We start from the raw sequence: 15,006 nt of genomic DNA, 5'->3' as shown, positions 1-15,006 counted from the left end.
AAATTAAGACTGTAAATAAAAAGAAAAAAAAGACATGTTTAGGTTTTCTAAATGACTGTGGATCTATTTTAAAGACATGACTAGCATGTATCTGAAAATAATTGCTCCAAATTTCCACTTATTGTTCCTTCAGAAGAAAATGTGTATCCTTTTATATCTTTTAAACTATATTTACTGAAAAAAAACACTCAATTTTATTCAGGGTGTCAATATTAGATATCTAAGAAAATGAAAGACAGATGGCTCATTAAACAAAGTTCTTCTGTTCAGAAGTACTCATTAATCTATAAATAATCCCAATATTGCATCACTGTATATGCTGGCTTTTGGAAGTCTAGAGAGCTTGTATAACGTATGTGATCCTCTTTGATAATTGTGAAATAGTAGCTAATCATATTCTTATTAATGATTTTTGCTCAATGATAAAAGAAGAAGGATCAAGAATGAATATATGAGGGGAAATCCCTTAACTCTGACAGCTACAACACACAGAAAAGCCATCGCAAAAAATAATTAGATAAATAAGGATAAAATAAAAATCAGAAATGCAGGCCTAGAAGGTGAGCCAGGGACATGGATAATTAATATAATAAACTGTAATCAAAGTGTACCTTGTATTATGCCAAAACATATCAAAATGAATACAGATATAATGGGGATGCCTGACTGAAAGGTGACCAAGTTAATTGGTGTTGATCAAACTCAAACTCAAATAATAAACTACTAGAAAAAATATTTGGTAAATTAATTAATTAATTAAATTAAAACTGCATGGGTACATCAAATATTAAACTTTTATAATACTGAAAACAAAAATTAAAAAAGAACAGTCCTTTAGACTGTTCTCATATTTGTATATTTTGGTTGAACCATTTGCACTATTACCCTGATGACATAAACTGCAATCAAGCTCTCATCTGAGTAATCTATGATAATAAAATTTACAAAGCAATATGTTCTTCTTAAAATTTCACATATTAATGTAGATTGTTAGCCTAATTTACAAAGCAATATGTTCTTCTTAAAATTTCACATATTAATGTAGATTGTTAGCCTACTCACAATGAAAAGTTTTTAAAATCATTTCTCTCAATTATCTAAATACTCTGTCTATAAGACAAAAATTTTATGTCAAAATAATATCCTTGTTAACGTTCATGTTGACTTGATCATTCTTTATTTCAGAAGACAAGTCTTCTTACATTAAGGGAAAAACAAGAATTTGCTGTTTCACCTTGTAAAAGTAAGGTGCTAAATTAGCTTAACATATTACGTAGGAGGTGTTTGAGAAGTATTACAGTGGTTAAAGGGGATTTTCTATCCTGCTGTAAGCTAAATTTATAAGAGTAAGATGTTATTCTCATATTTAGAAATTATATAAGAATTACTAAAAATTTGAAAAACAAAGATAAGTTAATGAATGAAGTAATTAAATGGCTAAAAAAATTCATATAACAGTGTTTTTACAGGAGAGTTCCAAAAATTGTTTTACCATATTCACTTTAACATAATTTGTATGCTTCTGTTATTAAACATGCATTTGATGTTACTACTTGTTTATATCACTTTATCCCTACAATGTTCATAACTGTAATGATTTAACTTCTAACGTGTGGTAGTTAGATTCAGTTGTCAACTTGGCCAGGTGAAGGTACCTAGTTCTATTGCTGTGGATATGAGCCAATGGTCTGTGAACCTCACCTGTTGCTCATTACATCTGCAGTCAGCTAGGAGGCGTGCCTGCTGTAATGAATGATGTTTGATTTAATCAGCTGGTGCTTAAATGACAGAGTGCAATGTAGCACAGCCCAAGCAGCTCAGCATACCTCATCTCAGCACTCGCAGTTCAGCCCAGGCCTGGGTGATGCAGAAAGAAATCACCCCAGGGGAAGCTGTTGGAACCCAGAGGCCTGGAGAGAAGGCCAGCAAAGATCACCCTGTGCCTTCCCCCATAAGAAAGAACCTCAGATGAAAGCTAGCTGCCTTTCCTCTGCAGAATTAACAAACTAAATCACCTTTTATTAAAAGCCAATCCATCTCTGGTGTGTTGCATTTCAGCAGCTAGCAAATGAGAACACAAAGTTTCTATAAGCAGAATCAAACATTACGGCAAATTTGACATAAGTAGGGAGAAGCTGTATTTAGAAAGGGCAGGGACAAATGTCAACTCAGGATCCAATCCAAGTATTGGCATAGACCAGGAAAAGGAGCCAGTGTCAAAAAAACAGATATCCTTAGGCCTGGGAAAATTGATGACATTCAATATAAGGTAAAGGGAAGACAGGGTTCGAAACAGTGTGAGACAAGCGTAAGATATCTCTGATCTGTGGTATCTCAAATATTTAAAAAGTACAGAGCCAGATGAATGTCTTTTTTTTTTTAACTGATATTATGGGTTCCATGGATGCAAGAGAATTGTTAACATAATGTTTTATTTCATTTGCAGACTCTCCTAAAACTTCAAAATAACTTTAAATTAAAGCTCAAAATATAAATTGAGGAAAAATAATCTCTGGATAATAAATCTGATGTCTAAAATAGCATACTATCTTTTTAGGCTACCACTAACAATACTCTATTTTTGTTTGAAGGTATAAGATTCTGTAAGTAAATTATCTTATTGATTTCCGGTATTCCTATGAGCAAAGCATGCCAGGCCTCATTTTAACAACTATTTTACAGAGGCGGAAAAAAATAACCTGAAGCTTAGAAAAGTTAACTTTTATTAAATTAAGAATAGCAAGAAGCAGGGCTGAGACAAAATGCCAGCCTCTTCCCTTTGATTTTCGTGTCATTTGTACTATACAATTATACTGACCCTCTCAGTAGAGCCGTTATGTGTGCAACAAATTTCACAGGAATTGCACAAAATTGAGGTTTATCATATCAACTTTGTTACTTTTTAGTATTAATTTACTGGACTACGATTTCACTCACAAAATATGTATTCAGAACATATTATGCATTCAGAGAGTATGTCAAGTGGAATTTTCACCCTCCAAAGATGCCCATGTAATAATTCTTAGAACCTGTAACTATATTAAGTTACATGGCAAAGGAAAATTAAAGCCGCAAATGGAATTAGAGTTGTTAATTAATCGACTTTGATATGGGGATATTTATCTGGACTATTCAGGTGGGTCCAGTGTTAACACGAAAAAAGGGGGGAAGAAAAGAGAAAAGCAGGGAAAGCTTGATCATGACTTGGTCCAAAGTCGCTGCCTCTGAAGACGAAGGAATGGGGCGATGAGTTCCATAATATGAGTGGCCTCTAGAAGCTGGAAAAGACAAGGAAGCAGATTTGTCTCTAGAACTGACAGAAGGAACAGACTTGCTGCTACCTTGATTTTAGCCCAGAGAAATCTGCAGAGTGGTAAGATAATAAATTTGTGGTGATTTTTACAGCAGAAAAAAAAAGCCAATTTAAAGATAGTATCCCTGATTTCAGAGGCCTTATAACTTGGAGAATACAGAAAAATAAACAGGGAATTAGAACAGACTGATTAGTATAACAGTGGAGAAGTATGAGTTAGCATAGGAACCCTTAGGCAAGCCCACTAACCACAGCCTATGGAGTTGGGAAGAAACTGGTATCTGAAGGAGGTGCAGATGGTAGAGAGGCAAAGGGTGGGCTGGTGTTAAGACTAAGGATGAGGAAACAGCAGGTACAGAGACAAAAAGGCAAGGAAAAATGGAGCAGTTTTGGACAGTAGTTGGGTTTGGCAAGTTTGTACTTTGAAGAATAACAAAGAAACACAAACTATTAGGCTAAAGCTGGACTTGCTGGAGAGCTAAACATGCTAAGGAGGATGCACTTGAATTGACTGGAGGAGTCATTAAAATGATTTCAGGATGGGTTTTGCATTTTCGGAAGATTATTCCTGCTACCTGGGGGAGGAGAGTGGGCAACACTGAAGGCAGGAGCTCATCCAGTAAGCTGTGGCATTATCTATTTAGAAACATGTGAGCCTGAACAAGGAGAGATATAGTGAAGACATAGACAAAGAATCTCCCTTAGATTTATTTAGGGGAAAGATTCAGCAAGGATATTTTATTCTTCAAGGAACACGTGCAAAGGCAATAATATATTTTTATTGCTTTTGCAACTGGGTAAATAGTGATGCTGGGCTCTACTGTTAGAAACAAAGAGAAAATAGTAGCCTTTGATATCAGATAAACAATGTAGTGTTTGGAACAAACAGTATTGTGGTGCCAGACGAGAATCCAAGGGGCAGTATGAGGTGGGCTATAGCTTGAGGTCCCTGGAAGTGTGGATTAGAACATTACTGCTCAAATGTCATAATTGCCTAAGAAGAGCGGGTTGAATGAGAAGGGAAAAACAATGGGCCAGCACTCTGCAGAACTTCAACTTCAATGTGATGACTAAATGAGCTAACAAACGACACTGAGGAGCGACCAGAAAAATCGCTACATTTCCAGTAACATAGGGTGACTAGAAAACCATAGAAATAAACCATTTAACTTATAGGGAGTAAATAAGCAACTATACATATTGAGAAAACATCGAATAAAATAAGCATTTAAAATACGTCATTCATCCTAGTAACAAAGGTTTACACTGACACTGGAAAGAGCAGCTTCTTTGAGAGTGGAATGAGAATCAGTGTGTAAGTATTGGAACAGTGATTTCCACAGTCCAGTTCCATCCAACTATAAAAGCCTGGATAAGAAGAGAATACAAATAGGATACCAATTGGAAGGACTCATGGTGCATAATGGGACAAGACTTGAAGTCCTTAAAATTATTAATGCGAAGTAGCCATGATGACAAGAGAAGAAAAAATAGAGCATAGAGACAATAATTTTTTTAGCCTCAGGTATTAATAGATGCAGAGAAAAACTTGATTCAGAGAATGTTTATAAGAAGCAACTGCATTACAAGGGATTAAGAGTAGAGGTGATCCAGGGTATTGTATAAGACTCTACAAAGATTCCATACACTAAGGTAACTTTCCAAAACCTACAACCTCCAGATGGGTGCCTGGACTAGATAAGTCCTGAAATGTAGGGGGGGCAGCCCTTCCAGAACATCAACCAGCTCCATTCCCCATCCCAAATTATTGACAGCCCCTTCTAAATGAAAAAGTTAGAATGGGCATAGCCCAATACCCCTAGAGAGTGGGGTAGAAAGATCAAAGATGATGGTAGAGTTACACAGACAAGCTCGGGTTTAACAAACCAGTATGAGTGCTAAATCATTACACTGATATTTCTTTTAGCCTCCAATACCTTAGAGCAGCTAGAAATAAAACCTAAAATTATGGAATTGTAACCCATACCAAACTCTGAAATCTGTTCTACAAGTAATTGTTGCGATGTACCTTGAAACTTATTGTTTATATATCTATATGCTATTTAAAGAGAAGGAGGAGTAAAGCAGAGAAGATAAGATTTAACACGTGAGTATGACTGCTGAATCACTATACTGATATTTCTGTTTTTCTCCAGTGTCTTGGAGAAGCTAGAAAAAAAACGATAAATCATGGAACTGTAACCCATACCAAACTTTAAAATCTGTTCTATAACTACTTGTTAAAATGTACTTGAAAATTTATTACTTTTTGTATATTTCATGTTATAAAAACAAAGAGGAGAGGTGTTCCCTTCTATTGAAACTAGTGATAAAGAACAAAAAATGGATACAGAAAAAAGGAAGGAAAATGATGGGATTTTAAAAATAATGTATGACTTGTCTCTATCCATTCAAAGGGGAGTTTTTCCAGTGCATTAATTGATACCATCAACTAAAAACAAAATTAACTTTCAAAATGAATAGCTAAATGCTTCTGTGTACTAATAACAGTGATAAAAAATTCTCCATTCTACTCAGTCAGTAAACAAAAATGCTAGCAATAACAATAGAACAATAACAAAATCCCTTGATTATCTGCACATTTTTGCAAAGGATTTGCAGATATAAACTTATATCACCGCATTTGAAACTTCTCTTTCCATGAACTTGGAAATGTTTATAAAATAAAAATTAACATAAAAATCCATTATGTATAAAGCTGTAAATATTAAGGTAATTTTTTAAACTGTTACATGAGTATAATAAGCTTTGTGGGTTTTTCCACATGAAGAATTAGGCAGTTACAAGTGAGCGTCTTAAATAGTAATTACAGTAAACAAAAAATGGCAGACATCTGAGAGTCAAACATGCTTTCACTATTCCTTCTAGTAGAATTTAATTACATAAGTTTACTTTCTTTCTTGGATAGCCATGTTCAGAACCATTTACTAGTTTATGCTCAACCAGGTTCAAATTCTACCACTATAACAACAAAAAAATGTCAGAGGACTTTTTTTTTTTTTTTGCGTTCTTAAAATCATCCTGTTTTTTTTTTCTCTTATTTTTTTTTTTTTTTCAGTAATAGACATTTTGCCCACATTACAAACAAGAATATTTGGTGTATGGCTAAATGTTCTAAAGGAAGAAGCCTATCACTATGAAGGCTGTTTCTGACACAAATACTCTGTGAGAATCTTATCAAACTAATGAAATCTATGTGTTCCATACATTTTCTGACTCTTATTTAGTCAATCATTCAACTCTTAATAGATAGACATCAGGGTCATGTGAACTTGTCATTAGCTGAGAACATTTTTACTTTACTCCAGTCATTACAAAGTTGGGTTATATTTTCTGCAACTTATTTTAAGACAGTTTAGCAACAATATTGATATCTCTATTCCTAAATTTATCTCTGTCTGTTTATGGAAGTGTGATTAAAGACAAAAGCAAATGCCCAATCATGTTCTACCAAACATACCGATATTCAGGTCATACTTTCCGGAAGCAGCAAAGCAGTTTACTTCTTTGGGGGAGAGGAGAAGGACACTCATTAAGGCTAACGAGTGAAGGTTTCTTGATAGTCAGTTGAAGTCACTGTTTAATGTTTAAAATTTATGAACTTTGCTATCTGAATTTGTATTTTTTTTCTTGTCGCCTTAAGTTTAAATTGGTTTATGAAATTTACTGCACAAACACAGGTTTTACAATGATTATTTGTATACTTTATTTAAATATGCTTATGGTTAAGCTAAAAAAGATACCCATTTTTGGTGGTTCTAAGTGCATTTTTTTGTTTTCTTAAATAAAAATATTTTTTAACAATCCAATTAGAAAGAAAAATGAACCTTTTAGCTCCTAGTGATCAAATTAACCAAATCTGATAAAATTCTTTGGAAAAATCTTTCCATATCAACCCACCAACACTTTTATTCTAAAAATTATATCATTCTGATATAACTTCCAACTATAGGGACTTAACTTTCTTAACTACTACTCTACTTATGTAATGAGTATTACATAGAATCAGGATCAAATTTTCCTGCTTTTTGGTTATCTCAATTTTTTGGAAAGCTGTCCATGCACTGAAAAACAGCAAATGGCCAGCAACACAAATAATAATATTAGTTTTAGGAACAGGCAATATCAGAGATTCAATATCTTCTTCTGTATCGTTTCCTGGATCTAGCAGCAGGAGTGAGTAGTTTCTGAAGGGAAAAAGAAAAAATGCAACACTTTGCTTAAGAGGCAAAACAGTTGACTACATAGCTTGACTTTGGGGGAAGAATCCTGATTGAAATGGATGCATCCTACTATCTCCATAAATTATAAATACATTCTCTTTATAAACACAGAAATCACAACATTTAAGAACAAAGCATGTGAGTCATATTTGAAATCAGTATAAGAAAAACTTTTAAAAATCCTGAAAGATTGAGAAATAGACTAAACATGCAGTGTAATCTCACATAAAAACCTTTTTGCTGGCACCCTTTACTTTGTATATCTCAGCTGTACATGAAAATGTGCACTATGAAGCCTAAAACACAGTGCTAATAGAAATATAAATTTTGTTTAACCTGGGAACAAGATAAAAATGACAATATAGGGTAATAACAACAGTGAATATTTATAGGCACCGAGGTCTACAGCACTTCCTGCTGTTTTTAAACATAGTTGAAATGTGTTAAAATATTTAATTATCCTATTTTAGTTAGTGTCAAAATTTCTACAAAGGGCAAAAAAAACTCAGCACTTTTAATGAGGGCTCACAAAAATAATATCCTTTATATAAGAAATGTGTCAACTCAGAAGTAAAAAAATCTCATTCAATAAAGTGGTAAGATAAACTCCTGATTTCAAAGGAATCTGTTACCACTTCACATATTCTAGCAAGGATGTACTCATTAATTTTTTGGTTTGTTTTTCCTGCATGGGCAGGCACCGGGAATTGAACCCGGGTCTTTGGCATGGCAGGCGAGAACTCTGCCTGCTGAGCTATTGGGGCCCACCTCGTGTATTGTGATTTTGAGAGTGTAGTGTAGACTATTCTTATAAAAGATGATTCTATTAAAATGAATTGTGACAATGGAAATATTAATTGTACATGTACCATAAAACACAACCACTGTGTTCAAATCTTCAGTTTGCTCAATATAGTTTGATATCATTTTAATCTATAATTTTCATCAGTAGGAAAAAAAAGGGTTAAAATATTTTTACTTGAGTAACTTGACATTTTTGTAGCAAGTTGGTCAAAACTTATTTTTATCATCAAAATTCCATCCCATCACATGAATAACTTATTCTTTCCATAAATGTTACATTAAAAGCTTTAGAGACAGTGAGCATATTTTTGTAGCTGAAGTTTGACAAAGAATCGTGACCAATTATTTGATTTAGATATCTCCTTTGCAAGTCACAGCAAACTTGATATGGTTATTACTAATATGCATTTTTGACTACAAAATATACACATTCTAAGAATCTATTCTAGAAATGATGAGCCTCATCTTTCACCAACACTTGGGTCTTCTCTCCTATTATTTCCTGATTTGACACCCTCTTAACTACCCAATTCCTCTAGTTCAAGTTTTCAAAATTCCTCACCTAGAGGATCTCAGCCAGTTCTGCCCTGCCATATATTAACAACCAATTATTTGAGGAGGAAGGTGGGAAACTGTGATTTATAATATTTGCCAAAATCTGTTGGTGTAAAGACCCCACCACTGGCTAATTTCAAATTGTCAATATGAAATCAACTTGAAAGCAACATTCCTCAAAGTTTTGTTATGGAATCTAGCACACCAGCAATGGCAGCTATCTGTTCTGTCTTCTTCAGTCATGTCTGTGCAACTGCTTCTTCCCCTCACGCTCATGAATGGTTTTCCAAATAAACCTGACAATCCTGTATCACTGCTGGTGACAACTCTATATCTCTATTTCTCAACTTGTCTCTCACTAGTTCTGTTCTTCACTATTACCCACTTTATGCTTCCATCTCCGTCAACTCTAAACCCCCTTATAATGTTGCATATTTCAGTCTCATACTTAATTCAGAAGGCATCTCCTCATAGAACCCATCCTGATCAGTTTTGGTCACCACCCTATAGTATTTGATGCGTGCTTCTTTCATCCCATCCCAGGCTAGTTTATAATTGCTTTTTACTTTTCCATTCCCTAGATTGTGATCAAGATGAAGAGAGAAAATGTTTTTTATCCATCTTTATATTTGTAGCAATTGGTCTTGATAAGCTCATATAATAAGAAGACAAGTTGGTTATTCAGTATGCACCTAATAATTGTGATTTTAAATATGAATTTAAATGCATGAAAATTTGTAACTGGATCATTCCTGAGGTGATAAATTTTGTCACAAAATACATAAATGATATCACAGTTATTCTTCTTTCCCTATTTTTTTATTTTACTCCCCACCACCCATCCCCTCCCCCCCATGCTATCCTTTCTTCTAATTTCTACTTTTGGATGAAAATGTTCATTCTTCTGGAATAAATAGGTACAATATACAATCTATTGAGATGTCTTATTTATTTGTGTATTATTATAATTAATGATCAATTAAAGAACTATTTAGAAGAAGGAGGGATATCCTATGAAGGCCCGGAGCACTGTCCACAGATGTGTGTATTCTATCTATTTAATTTGTAACTTGCAACTGCCGTAATATTTCAAGCACTGTGCATGCTTTACTCAGGTCCCCTCTGCTCAGTAACAACAAGACCCCTTTACATTATTTGAATTACAGATAGCAAGTTTATGGCAATTTCTTTCCTTTTCATGGGAACCATTTCCATCAGGATGAACTCACTTTATAGCAGGTGCATTGCTGATGATATTCTGTACTCAGTGTTTAATAAAACTTCCAGTCAGGCAACTAAGCAGCACTTGGTATAGATGCCTCTACCATTTCCATTTCTGTTAAGATTTCTCCATAATTTAAAACTATTATTGGATTATAACCTAAGATTATAACAACTATTCATTAGAAACATAAGATTCAGGTAACTTTTTAAATCATATATTACAGGAAATTATCATCCCACAATTTACCAAGATTGATGAAAATAATGTTTTTGCTAAAAATTCACTCACCAAACAAGATTACAGAGAGAGAAATTCATTAGGGAGAAAATATATAACAAAATGTTCTTAAGAAATTTGTTACTGAAGAAAATAGAGTAAAACAATTAAAAGTCTGAGCATTGCTAAATAGTGTCAGATGTATATATTTCAAATAGCTAATAATCATAACATTAAGACAATTTTAATAATCATAACATTAATAAAATTAATAAAATTTTCTTTATATAGAAATGTAAAGAAAGATGCTTAGTAACTATTTTTCTACTATTTTTTAATTTGTTCAAACTAATTTGTTACTGGCTTTGGAATATCCATTAAAAAGAAATTTCCAATAAAATAGCATGCATTAAATACTATATGGTATATTGATAAGTATTCCATACGTACTTTGTTAAACATAAACACATGTATGTTTACATAAAATTTTGTTCAATATGATGATCCTGCGGTACAACAGAATCTTTCAGTATTTTCCTAAGCACTTAATAATTATTAGGTTATATTAAGTGCAGTGCATTAATTCCATTAATGTTCTCAGTAATAAGAGTTCTGAATTATTTTTTAAAAACATCAACATATACAATCAGTAATTCACAATATCATCACTTAGTTGCATATTCATCATCTCTTAGAACATTTGCATTAGTTCAGAAAAAGAAATAAAAAGACAATAGTAAAAGAAATAAAACGAACAGAGGAAAGAAAAAAAAAAAAAGATTATACCTACCATACCCCTTAACCCTCGCTTTCATTGATCACTAGCATTTCAAATTAAATGTTTTAGCATTTGTTCCCCCTATTATTTATTTTTATTCCATATGTTCTACTCCTTTGTTGACAAGGTAGATAAAAGGAGCATCAGACACAAGGTTTTCACAGTCACATTGTGACAGCTGTATCATTATTCAATCATCCTCAAGAAACATGGCTACTGGAACACAGCTCTACATTTTCAGGCAGTTCCCTCCAGCCTCTCCATTACATCTTGAATAACAAGATGGTATCTACTTGATGCAGAAGAATAACCTCCAGGATAACCTCTCCACTCTGTTTGGAATCTCTCAGCCATTGACACTTTGTCTCATTTCACTCTTTCCCCTTTTGGTTGAGAAGGTTTTCTCAACTCCTTGATTCTAAGTCTCAGCTCATTCTAGGGTCTGAACTATTTTTAATACTTTAAAAACCTGAATATCAAAATTAATCCATGAACTATATAAAGTTCTATAGGCTCCCTAAAAGTTGTTTTACTTCTAATATTTGGGCTGAAATAACTCAGAGTGGTAACACTTTTATTCTTAGACTCAACAAGTTTTCACACTGGAATTTTTAAATAGGAAACTAATTAACTAGTAATTAATAAAATAAGATTATTCAAAAATTTTAACTATTTTTAATGGTAATAGCAGTGTAATGGTACAAAAGGGATTACAAAAGGGATATGTAATTCTAAAAGTCATGGAATAGGTGTTCCACCTCATTCAAAGTTATTGGAATAAATTTGTAGGCAATTTTTTTAATACTCTAAAGCTACACTGTCCAATACAGTAGCAGAAACCTCTCATGGCTACTCAATATTTGAAATGTGGCTATTTCAAATTGAGATGTGCTATAGATGTGTAATACATACCAGATTTTAAAGACTTAGCAAGGAAGAATGCAAATGATTCATTAATTTTTATGTTGGTTATATGGTGTGATGATATTATTTTGGATATATTTGAGATAAATGAATGTTATTAAAATCATTTTTCCTTTTTTATTTTTTAATTCAACTGCCAGATAATTTAAAATTAAATAGATGGCTAGCAGTTATTGCTTGCATTATATTTCAATTGAACAATGCTGCTCAAAGGATATAAATTAGAGCCTGAGATTGATAACTATCCTGAGGTTGATAATTAGATTAATTCCCATTAGAAAAGTGATGAACTGTCTTGATGATGAGATATTTTCCCAGTGTTTAATTTATTAAGAGAATGTAGAATTAAAAGAATTATATTCTTCAGAATATAAGAACAGTATAATGCCATGCTCATAAAATATGTGTAAATACATATATAAATATTTATATATCCATCATAATGATTATACTTGAATGGATGGAGTTAAAATTAATACTTCCTATCTCTTTGTGCCCTTCTATTTTGTAGTTTTTGTAATTAACTTCCACAGCAACCAATATATTTTTAAAAATGATATGCAATTTTGGTGGTTAACAAAACAGAGGCTCCTGGCAGCTTTCTTACTATGTGATCTGATAAAACATTTGTGAAAATTCAGAAGTCCATAATTTCCTTTTGATTCATTTCTTCTACTTTTTTTTCCACCAAGAACTATTCTCATATTAGATAGCCAACTTAAGTCCGAGATTACTCTATGCTATTGATAATGTCTATTTAAAGCTTCATGTTTTATCTAGTCATGTCCATGTAATTTTACCTATAATACCGGTACAGAGAAACTGAGAAAGAATAGACTTGTAACTAGTAAACAAAAAATAAGGCAGTAACTATATTTTAAAGTAAATTTAGCAAAAATGCATTTGTTAATTACTTTCTTTCAAATCTTTACATTTACAAAATATTTTTAAAGTTTGAGTAAACATGCATGGATATCTGATTTTATAAGCTTAAAAAGCACTTAGTTAAAACTTTAAAATGATATTCATTTGGTAGATAAATACTTCTCCAATAGATCATTGGACAGAGCAGAATCCTAAAAAGAAACTGTTAACTGCAAAAGTAAATGTATCCTTTCATGCTAACTAGGGAAGGGAACTCAGAAAACAGCTAAAGTGAATTAAAACATGATACCTCACATTCAAATTGTTTAAATTGTTGAATAATATTTGAGCAGCTAAGAAGAAAAATCTCACCGGTAGCAAGTCAGCTTTGGCATGTGAGACACTTTCAGAGACGCTAAGACTTGAGTGCCAGGCTGCAGCAGCTCTGTTGTGCACACAAGGATCAGACCTGCCCCAGCCCTGAAACCGGTGGCCTTAAGGTGAGGCACCTGGAAGCAAAGCCGCTGGGGAAATGGAGGCATTAACAGCAGCAACTGGCTTAAGAGGTCTCTAAGTTCTGGCATAAAGAAGAAGATGCCATCTAGATAAGGTCTCAGAATTACACGTAGGGCACTGTAGGACTCAATTCAAGGAGTTCCTGAGAAATTGGTTTAAAGAACATGGGGTTAACAAAGCTAAATTGTAAATGAGTTACAGAAATTATTTGTGAGTGCAAAGACACAAGGTTCAAGCAAACACTTTCTCAGGACTTTATGCTGAGATCAGGAGGATGACGTTATAAATCATGTGCGCTAAGTTATGATTGACAAGAGAGAGCCCTTGTAGAAAATAAGAATGGGAGAATCATGTCATTTCCCATCTTATTGTGTTTTATTTCCCATCTTATTGTGTTTTATTTCACCTTAACGTCCTATCAGAAAAGGGCTTACTCCATCAACATCTGCTTGACACATACAAACACACACATAGCAATACTTAAATAAATAAATATGGGTTTCATCTGAAAAAAAAAGAAGCTGAAATACTTAATTATGCTTTTCAGCTTCACAGGTACAAATAGGTCAACAACCAAAATTTACCAGCAAGAGAACAGAGCATGAAAAACATCAGAGGCTACAGATAAAAAAAAGTAAAGACACAGCAGCTACAATAAACTAAAGGGATCTTAACAGTGGGGAATGGAGCACAAAGTGGAGGGCCACGCCACCTTAAAATTGTTAGAATCTGAGACTTAGTGCATTTTTAATTGTATTTTAAATTGGCATTGGTTTTCCTGTTTCCTTTCTATTAGCAGTTGTTCTCATAAATATATATATATATATATATATATATATATATATATATATATATTTTAGGTAAAAACAATGTCCTTTGGAAATATATTTCTGTAGGTTGGATTTCAGCAATCATTTTGGACAATCCTTTCCCTATAAGGTCTAAAGAACCCAGACCTAGTCAGACAATAGGGACATAAGTGAAAATTACTTCTAGGAGAATGGTGCTGAAGGATATTCAGCAAAACTCCCAGAGGAGATTTGTGACCTCTAAAATAAAAAAAAAGGCTGCAATCATATAAACAAAAAATGCACATTAATTTTATAATCAGAGTGTGTAGTAGAAGAAACATTCTCCAAATGTGCTAGCCAATAGACATTGCTGCACAGTTACATATTGCAATGGTCTAAGTATAGGGTTAGGTTATGGAGGCAGTATTAATGTCTAATACAATGTTTCCCAAATGAAGTTGAGTTTAGAGTTATCAGAGCATTGTGTTTGTATGTTTAGTTTGATCTTTAAGACAGGAATCTGAACCCCAATCCCAGAGATTAATTCATTTGTCCTGATACACTCTTCTTAAAATATAATATAGATACAAAAAAGGGAGCAGTTCTGATGTATAGATGAACAAATTAATGCTTCATGAAGACATTTATGAAATCACCATGCAGGTTAAAATAAAAAAGACCATGGCCAGCCCCACAGAAGTCCCTTGCATTGAATCTCTTCCCCATCTCCTCTTTCCCTACTAAGGCAACAACTTAAGTCATTGATCAGTTTTACC

At 33.2% G+C, this 15,006-nt stretch overlaps 1 protein-coding gene across 9 annotated transcripts in view; it reads right to left on the bottom strand.

Annotated features, from left to right (window-relative positions):
• Positions 1-15,006, bottom strand: part of FSTL5 (follistatin like 5) — an 875,733-nt gene that overhangs the window by 401,230 nt on the left and 459,497 nt on the right. The window lies entirely within an intron of this gene.

Source organism: Tamandua tetradactyla, chromosome 22 (genome assembly GCF_023851605.1).
Source record: "Tamandua tetradactyla isolate mTamTet1 chromosome 22, mTamTet1.pri, whole genome shotgun sequence".
Lineage (NCBI taxonomy): Eukaryota > Metazoa > Chordata > Mammalia > Pilosa > Myrmecophagidae > Tamandua > Tamandua tetradactyla.
Note: the sequence above shows the minus strand (reverse complement) of the source record. Positions and strands in the feature narration are given on the sequence as shown.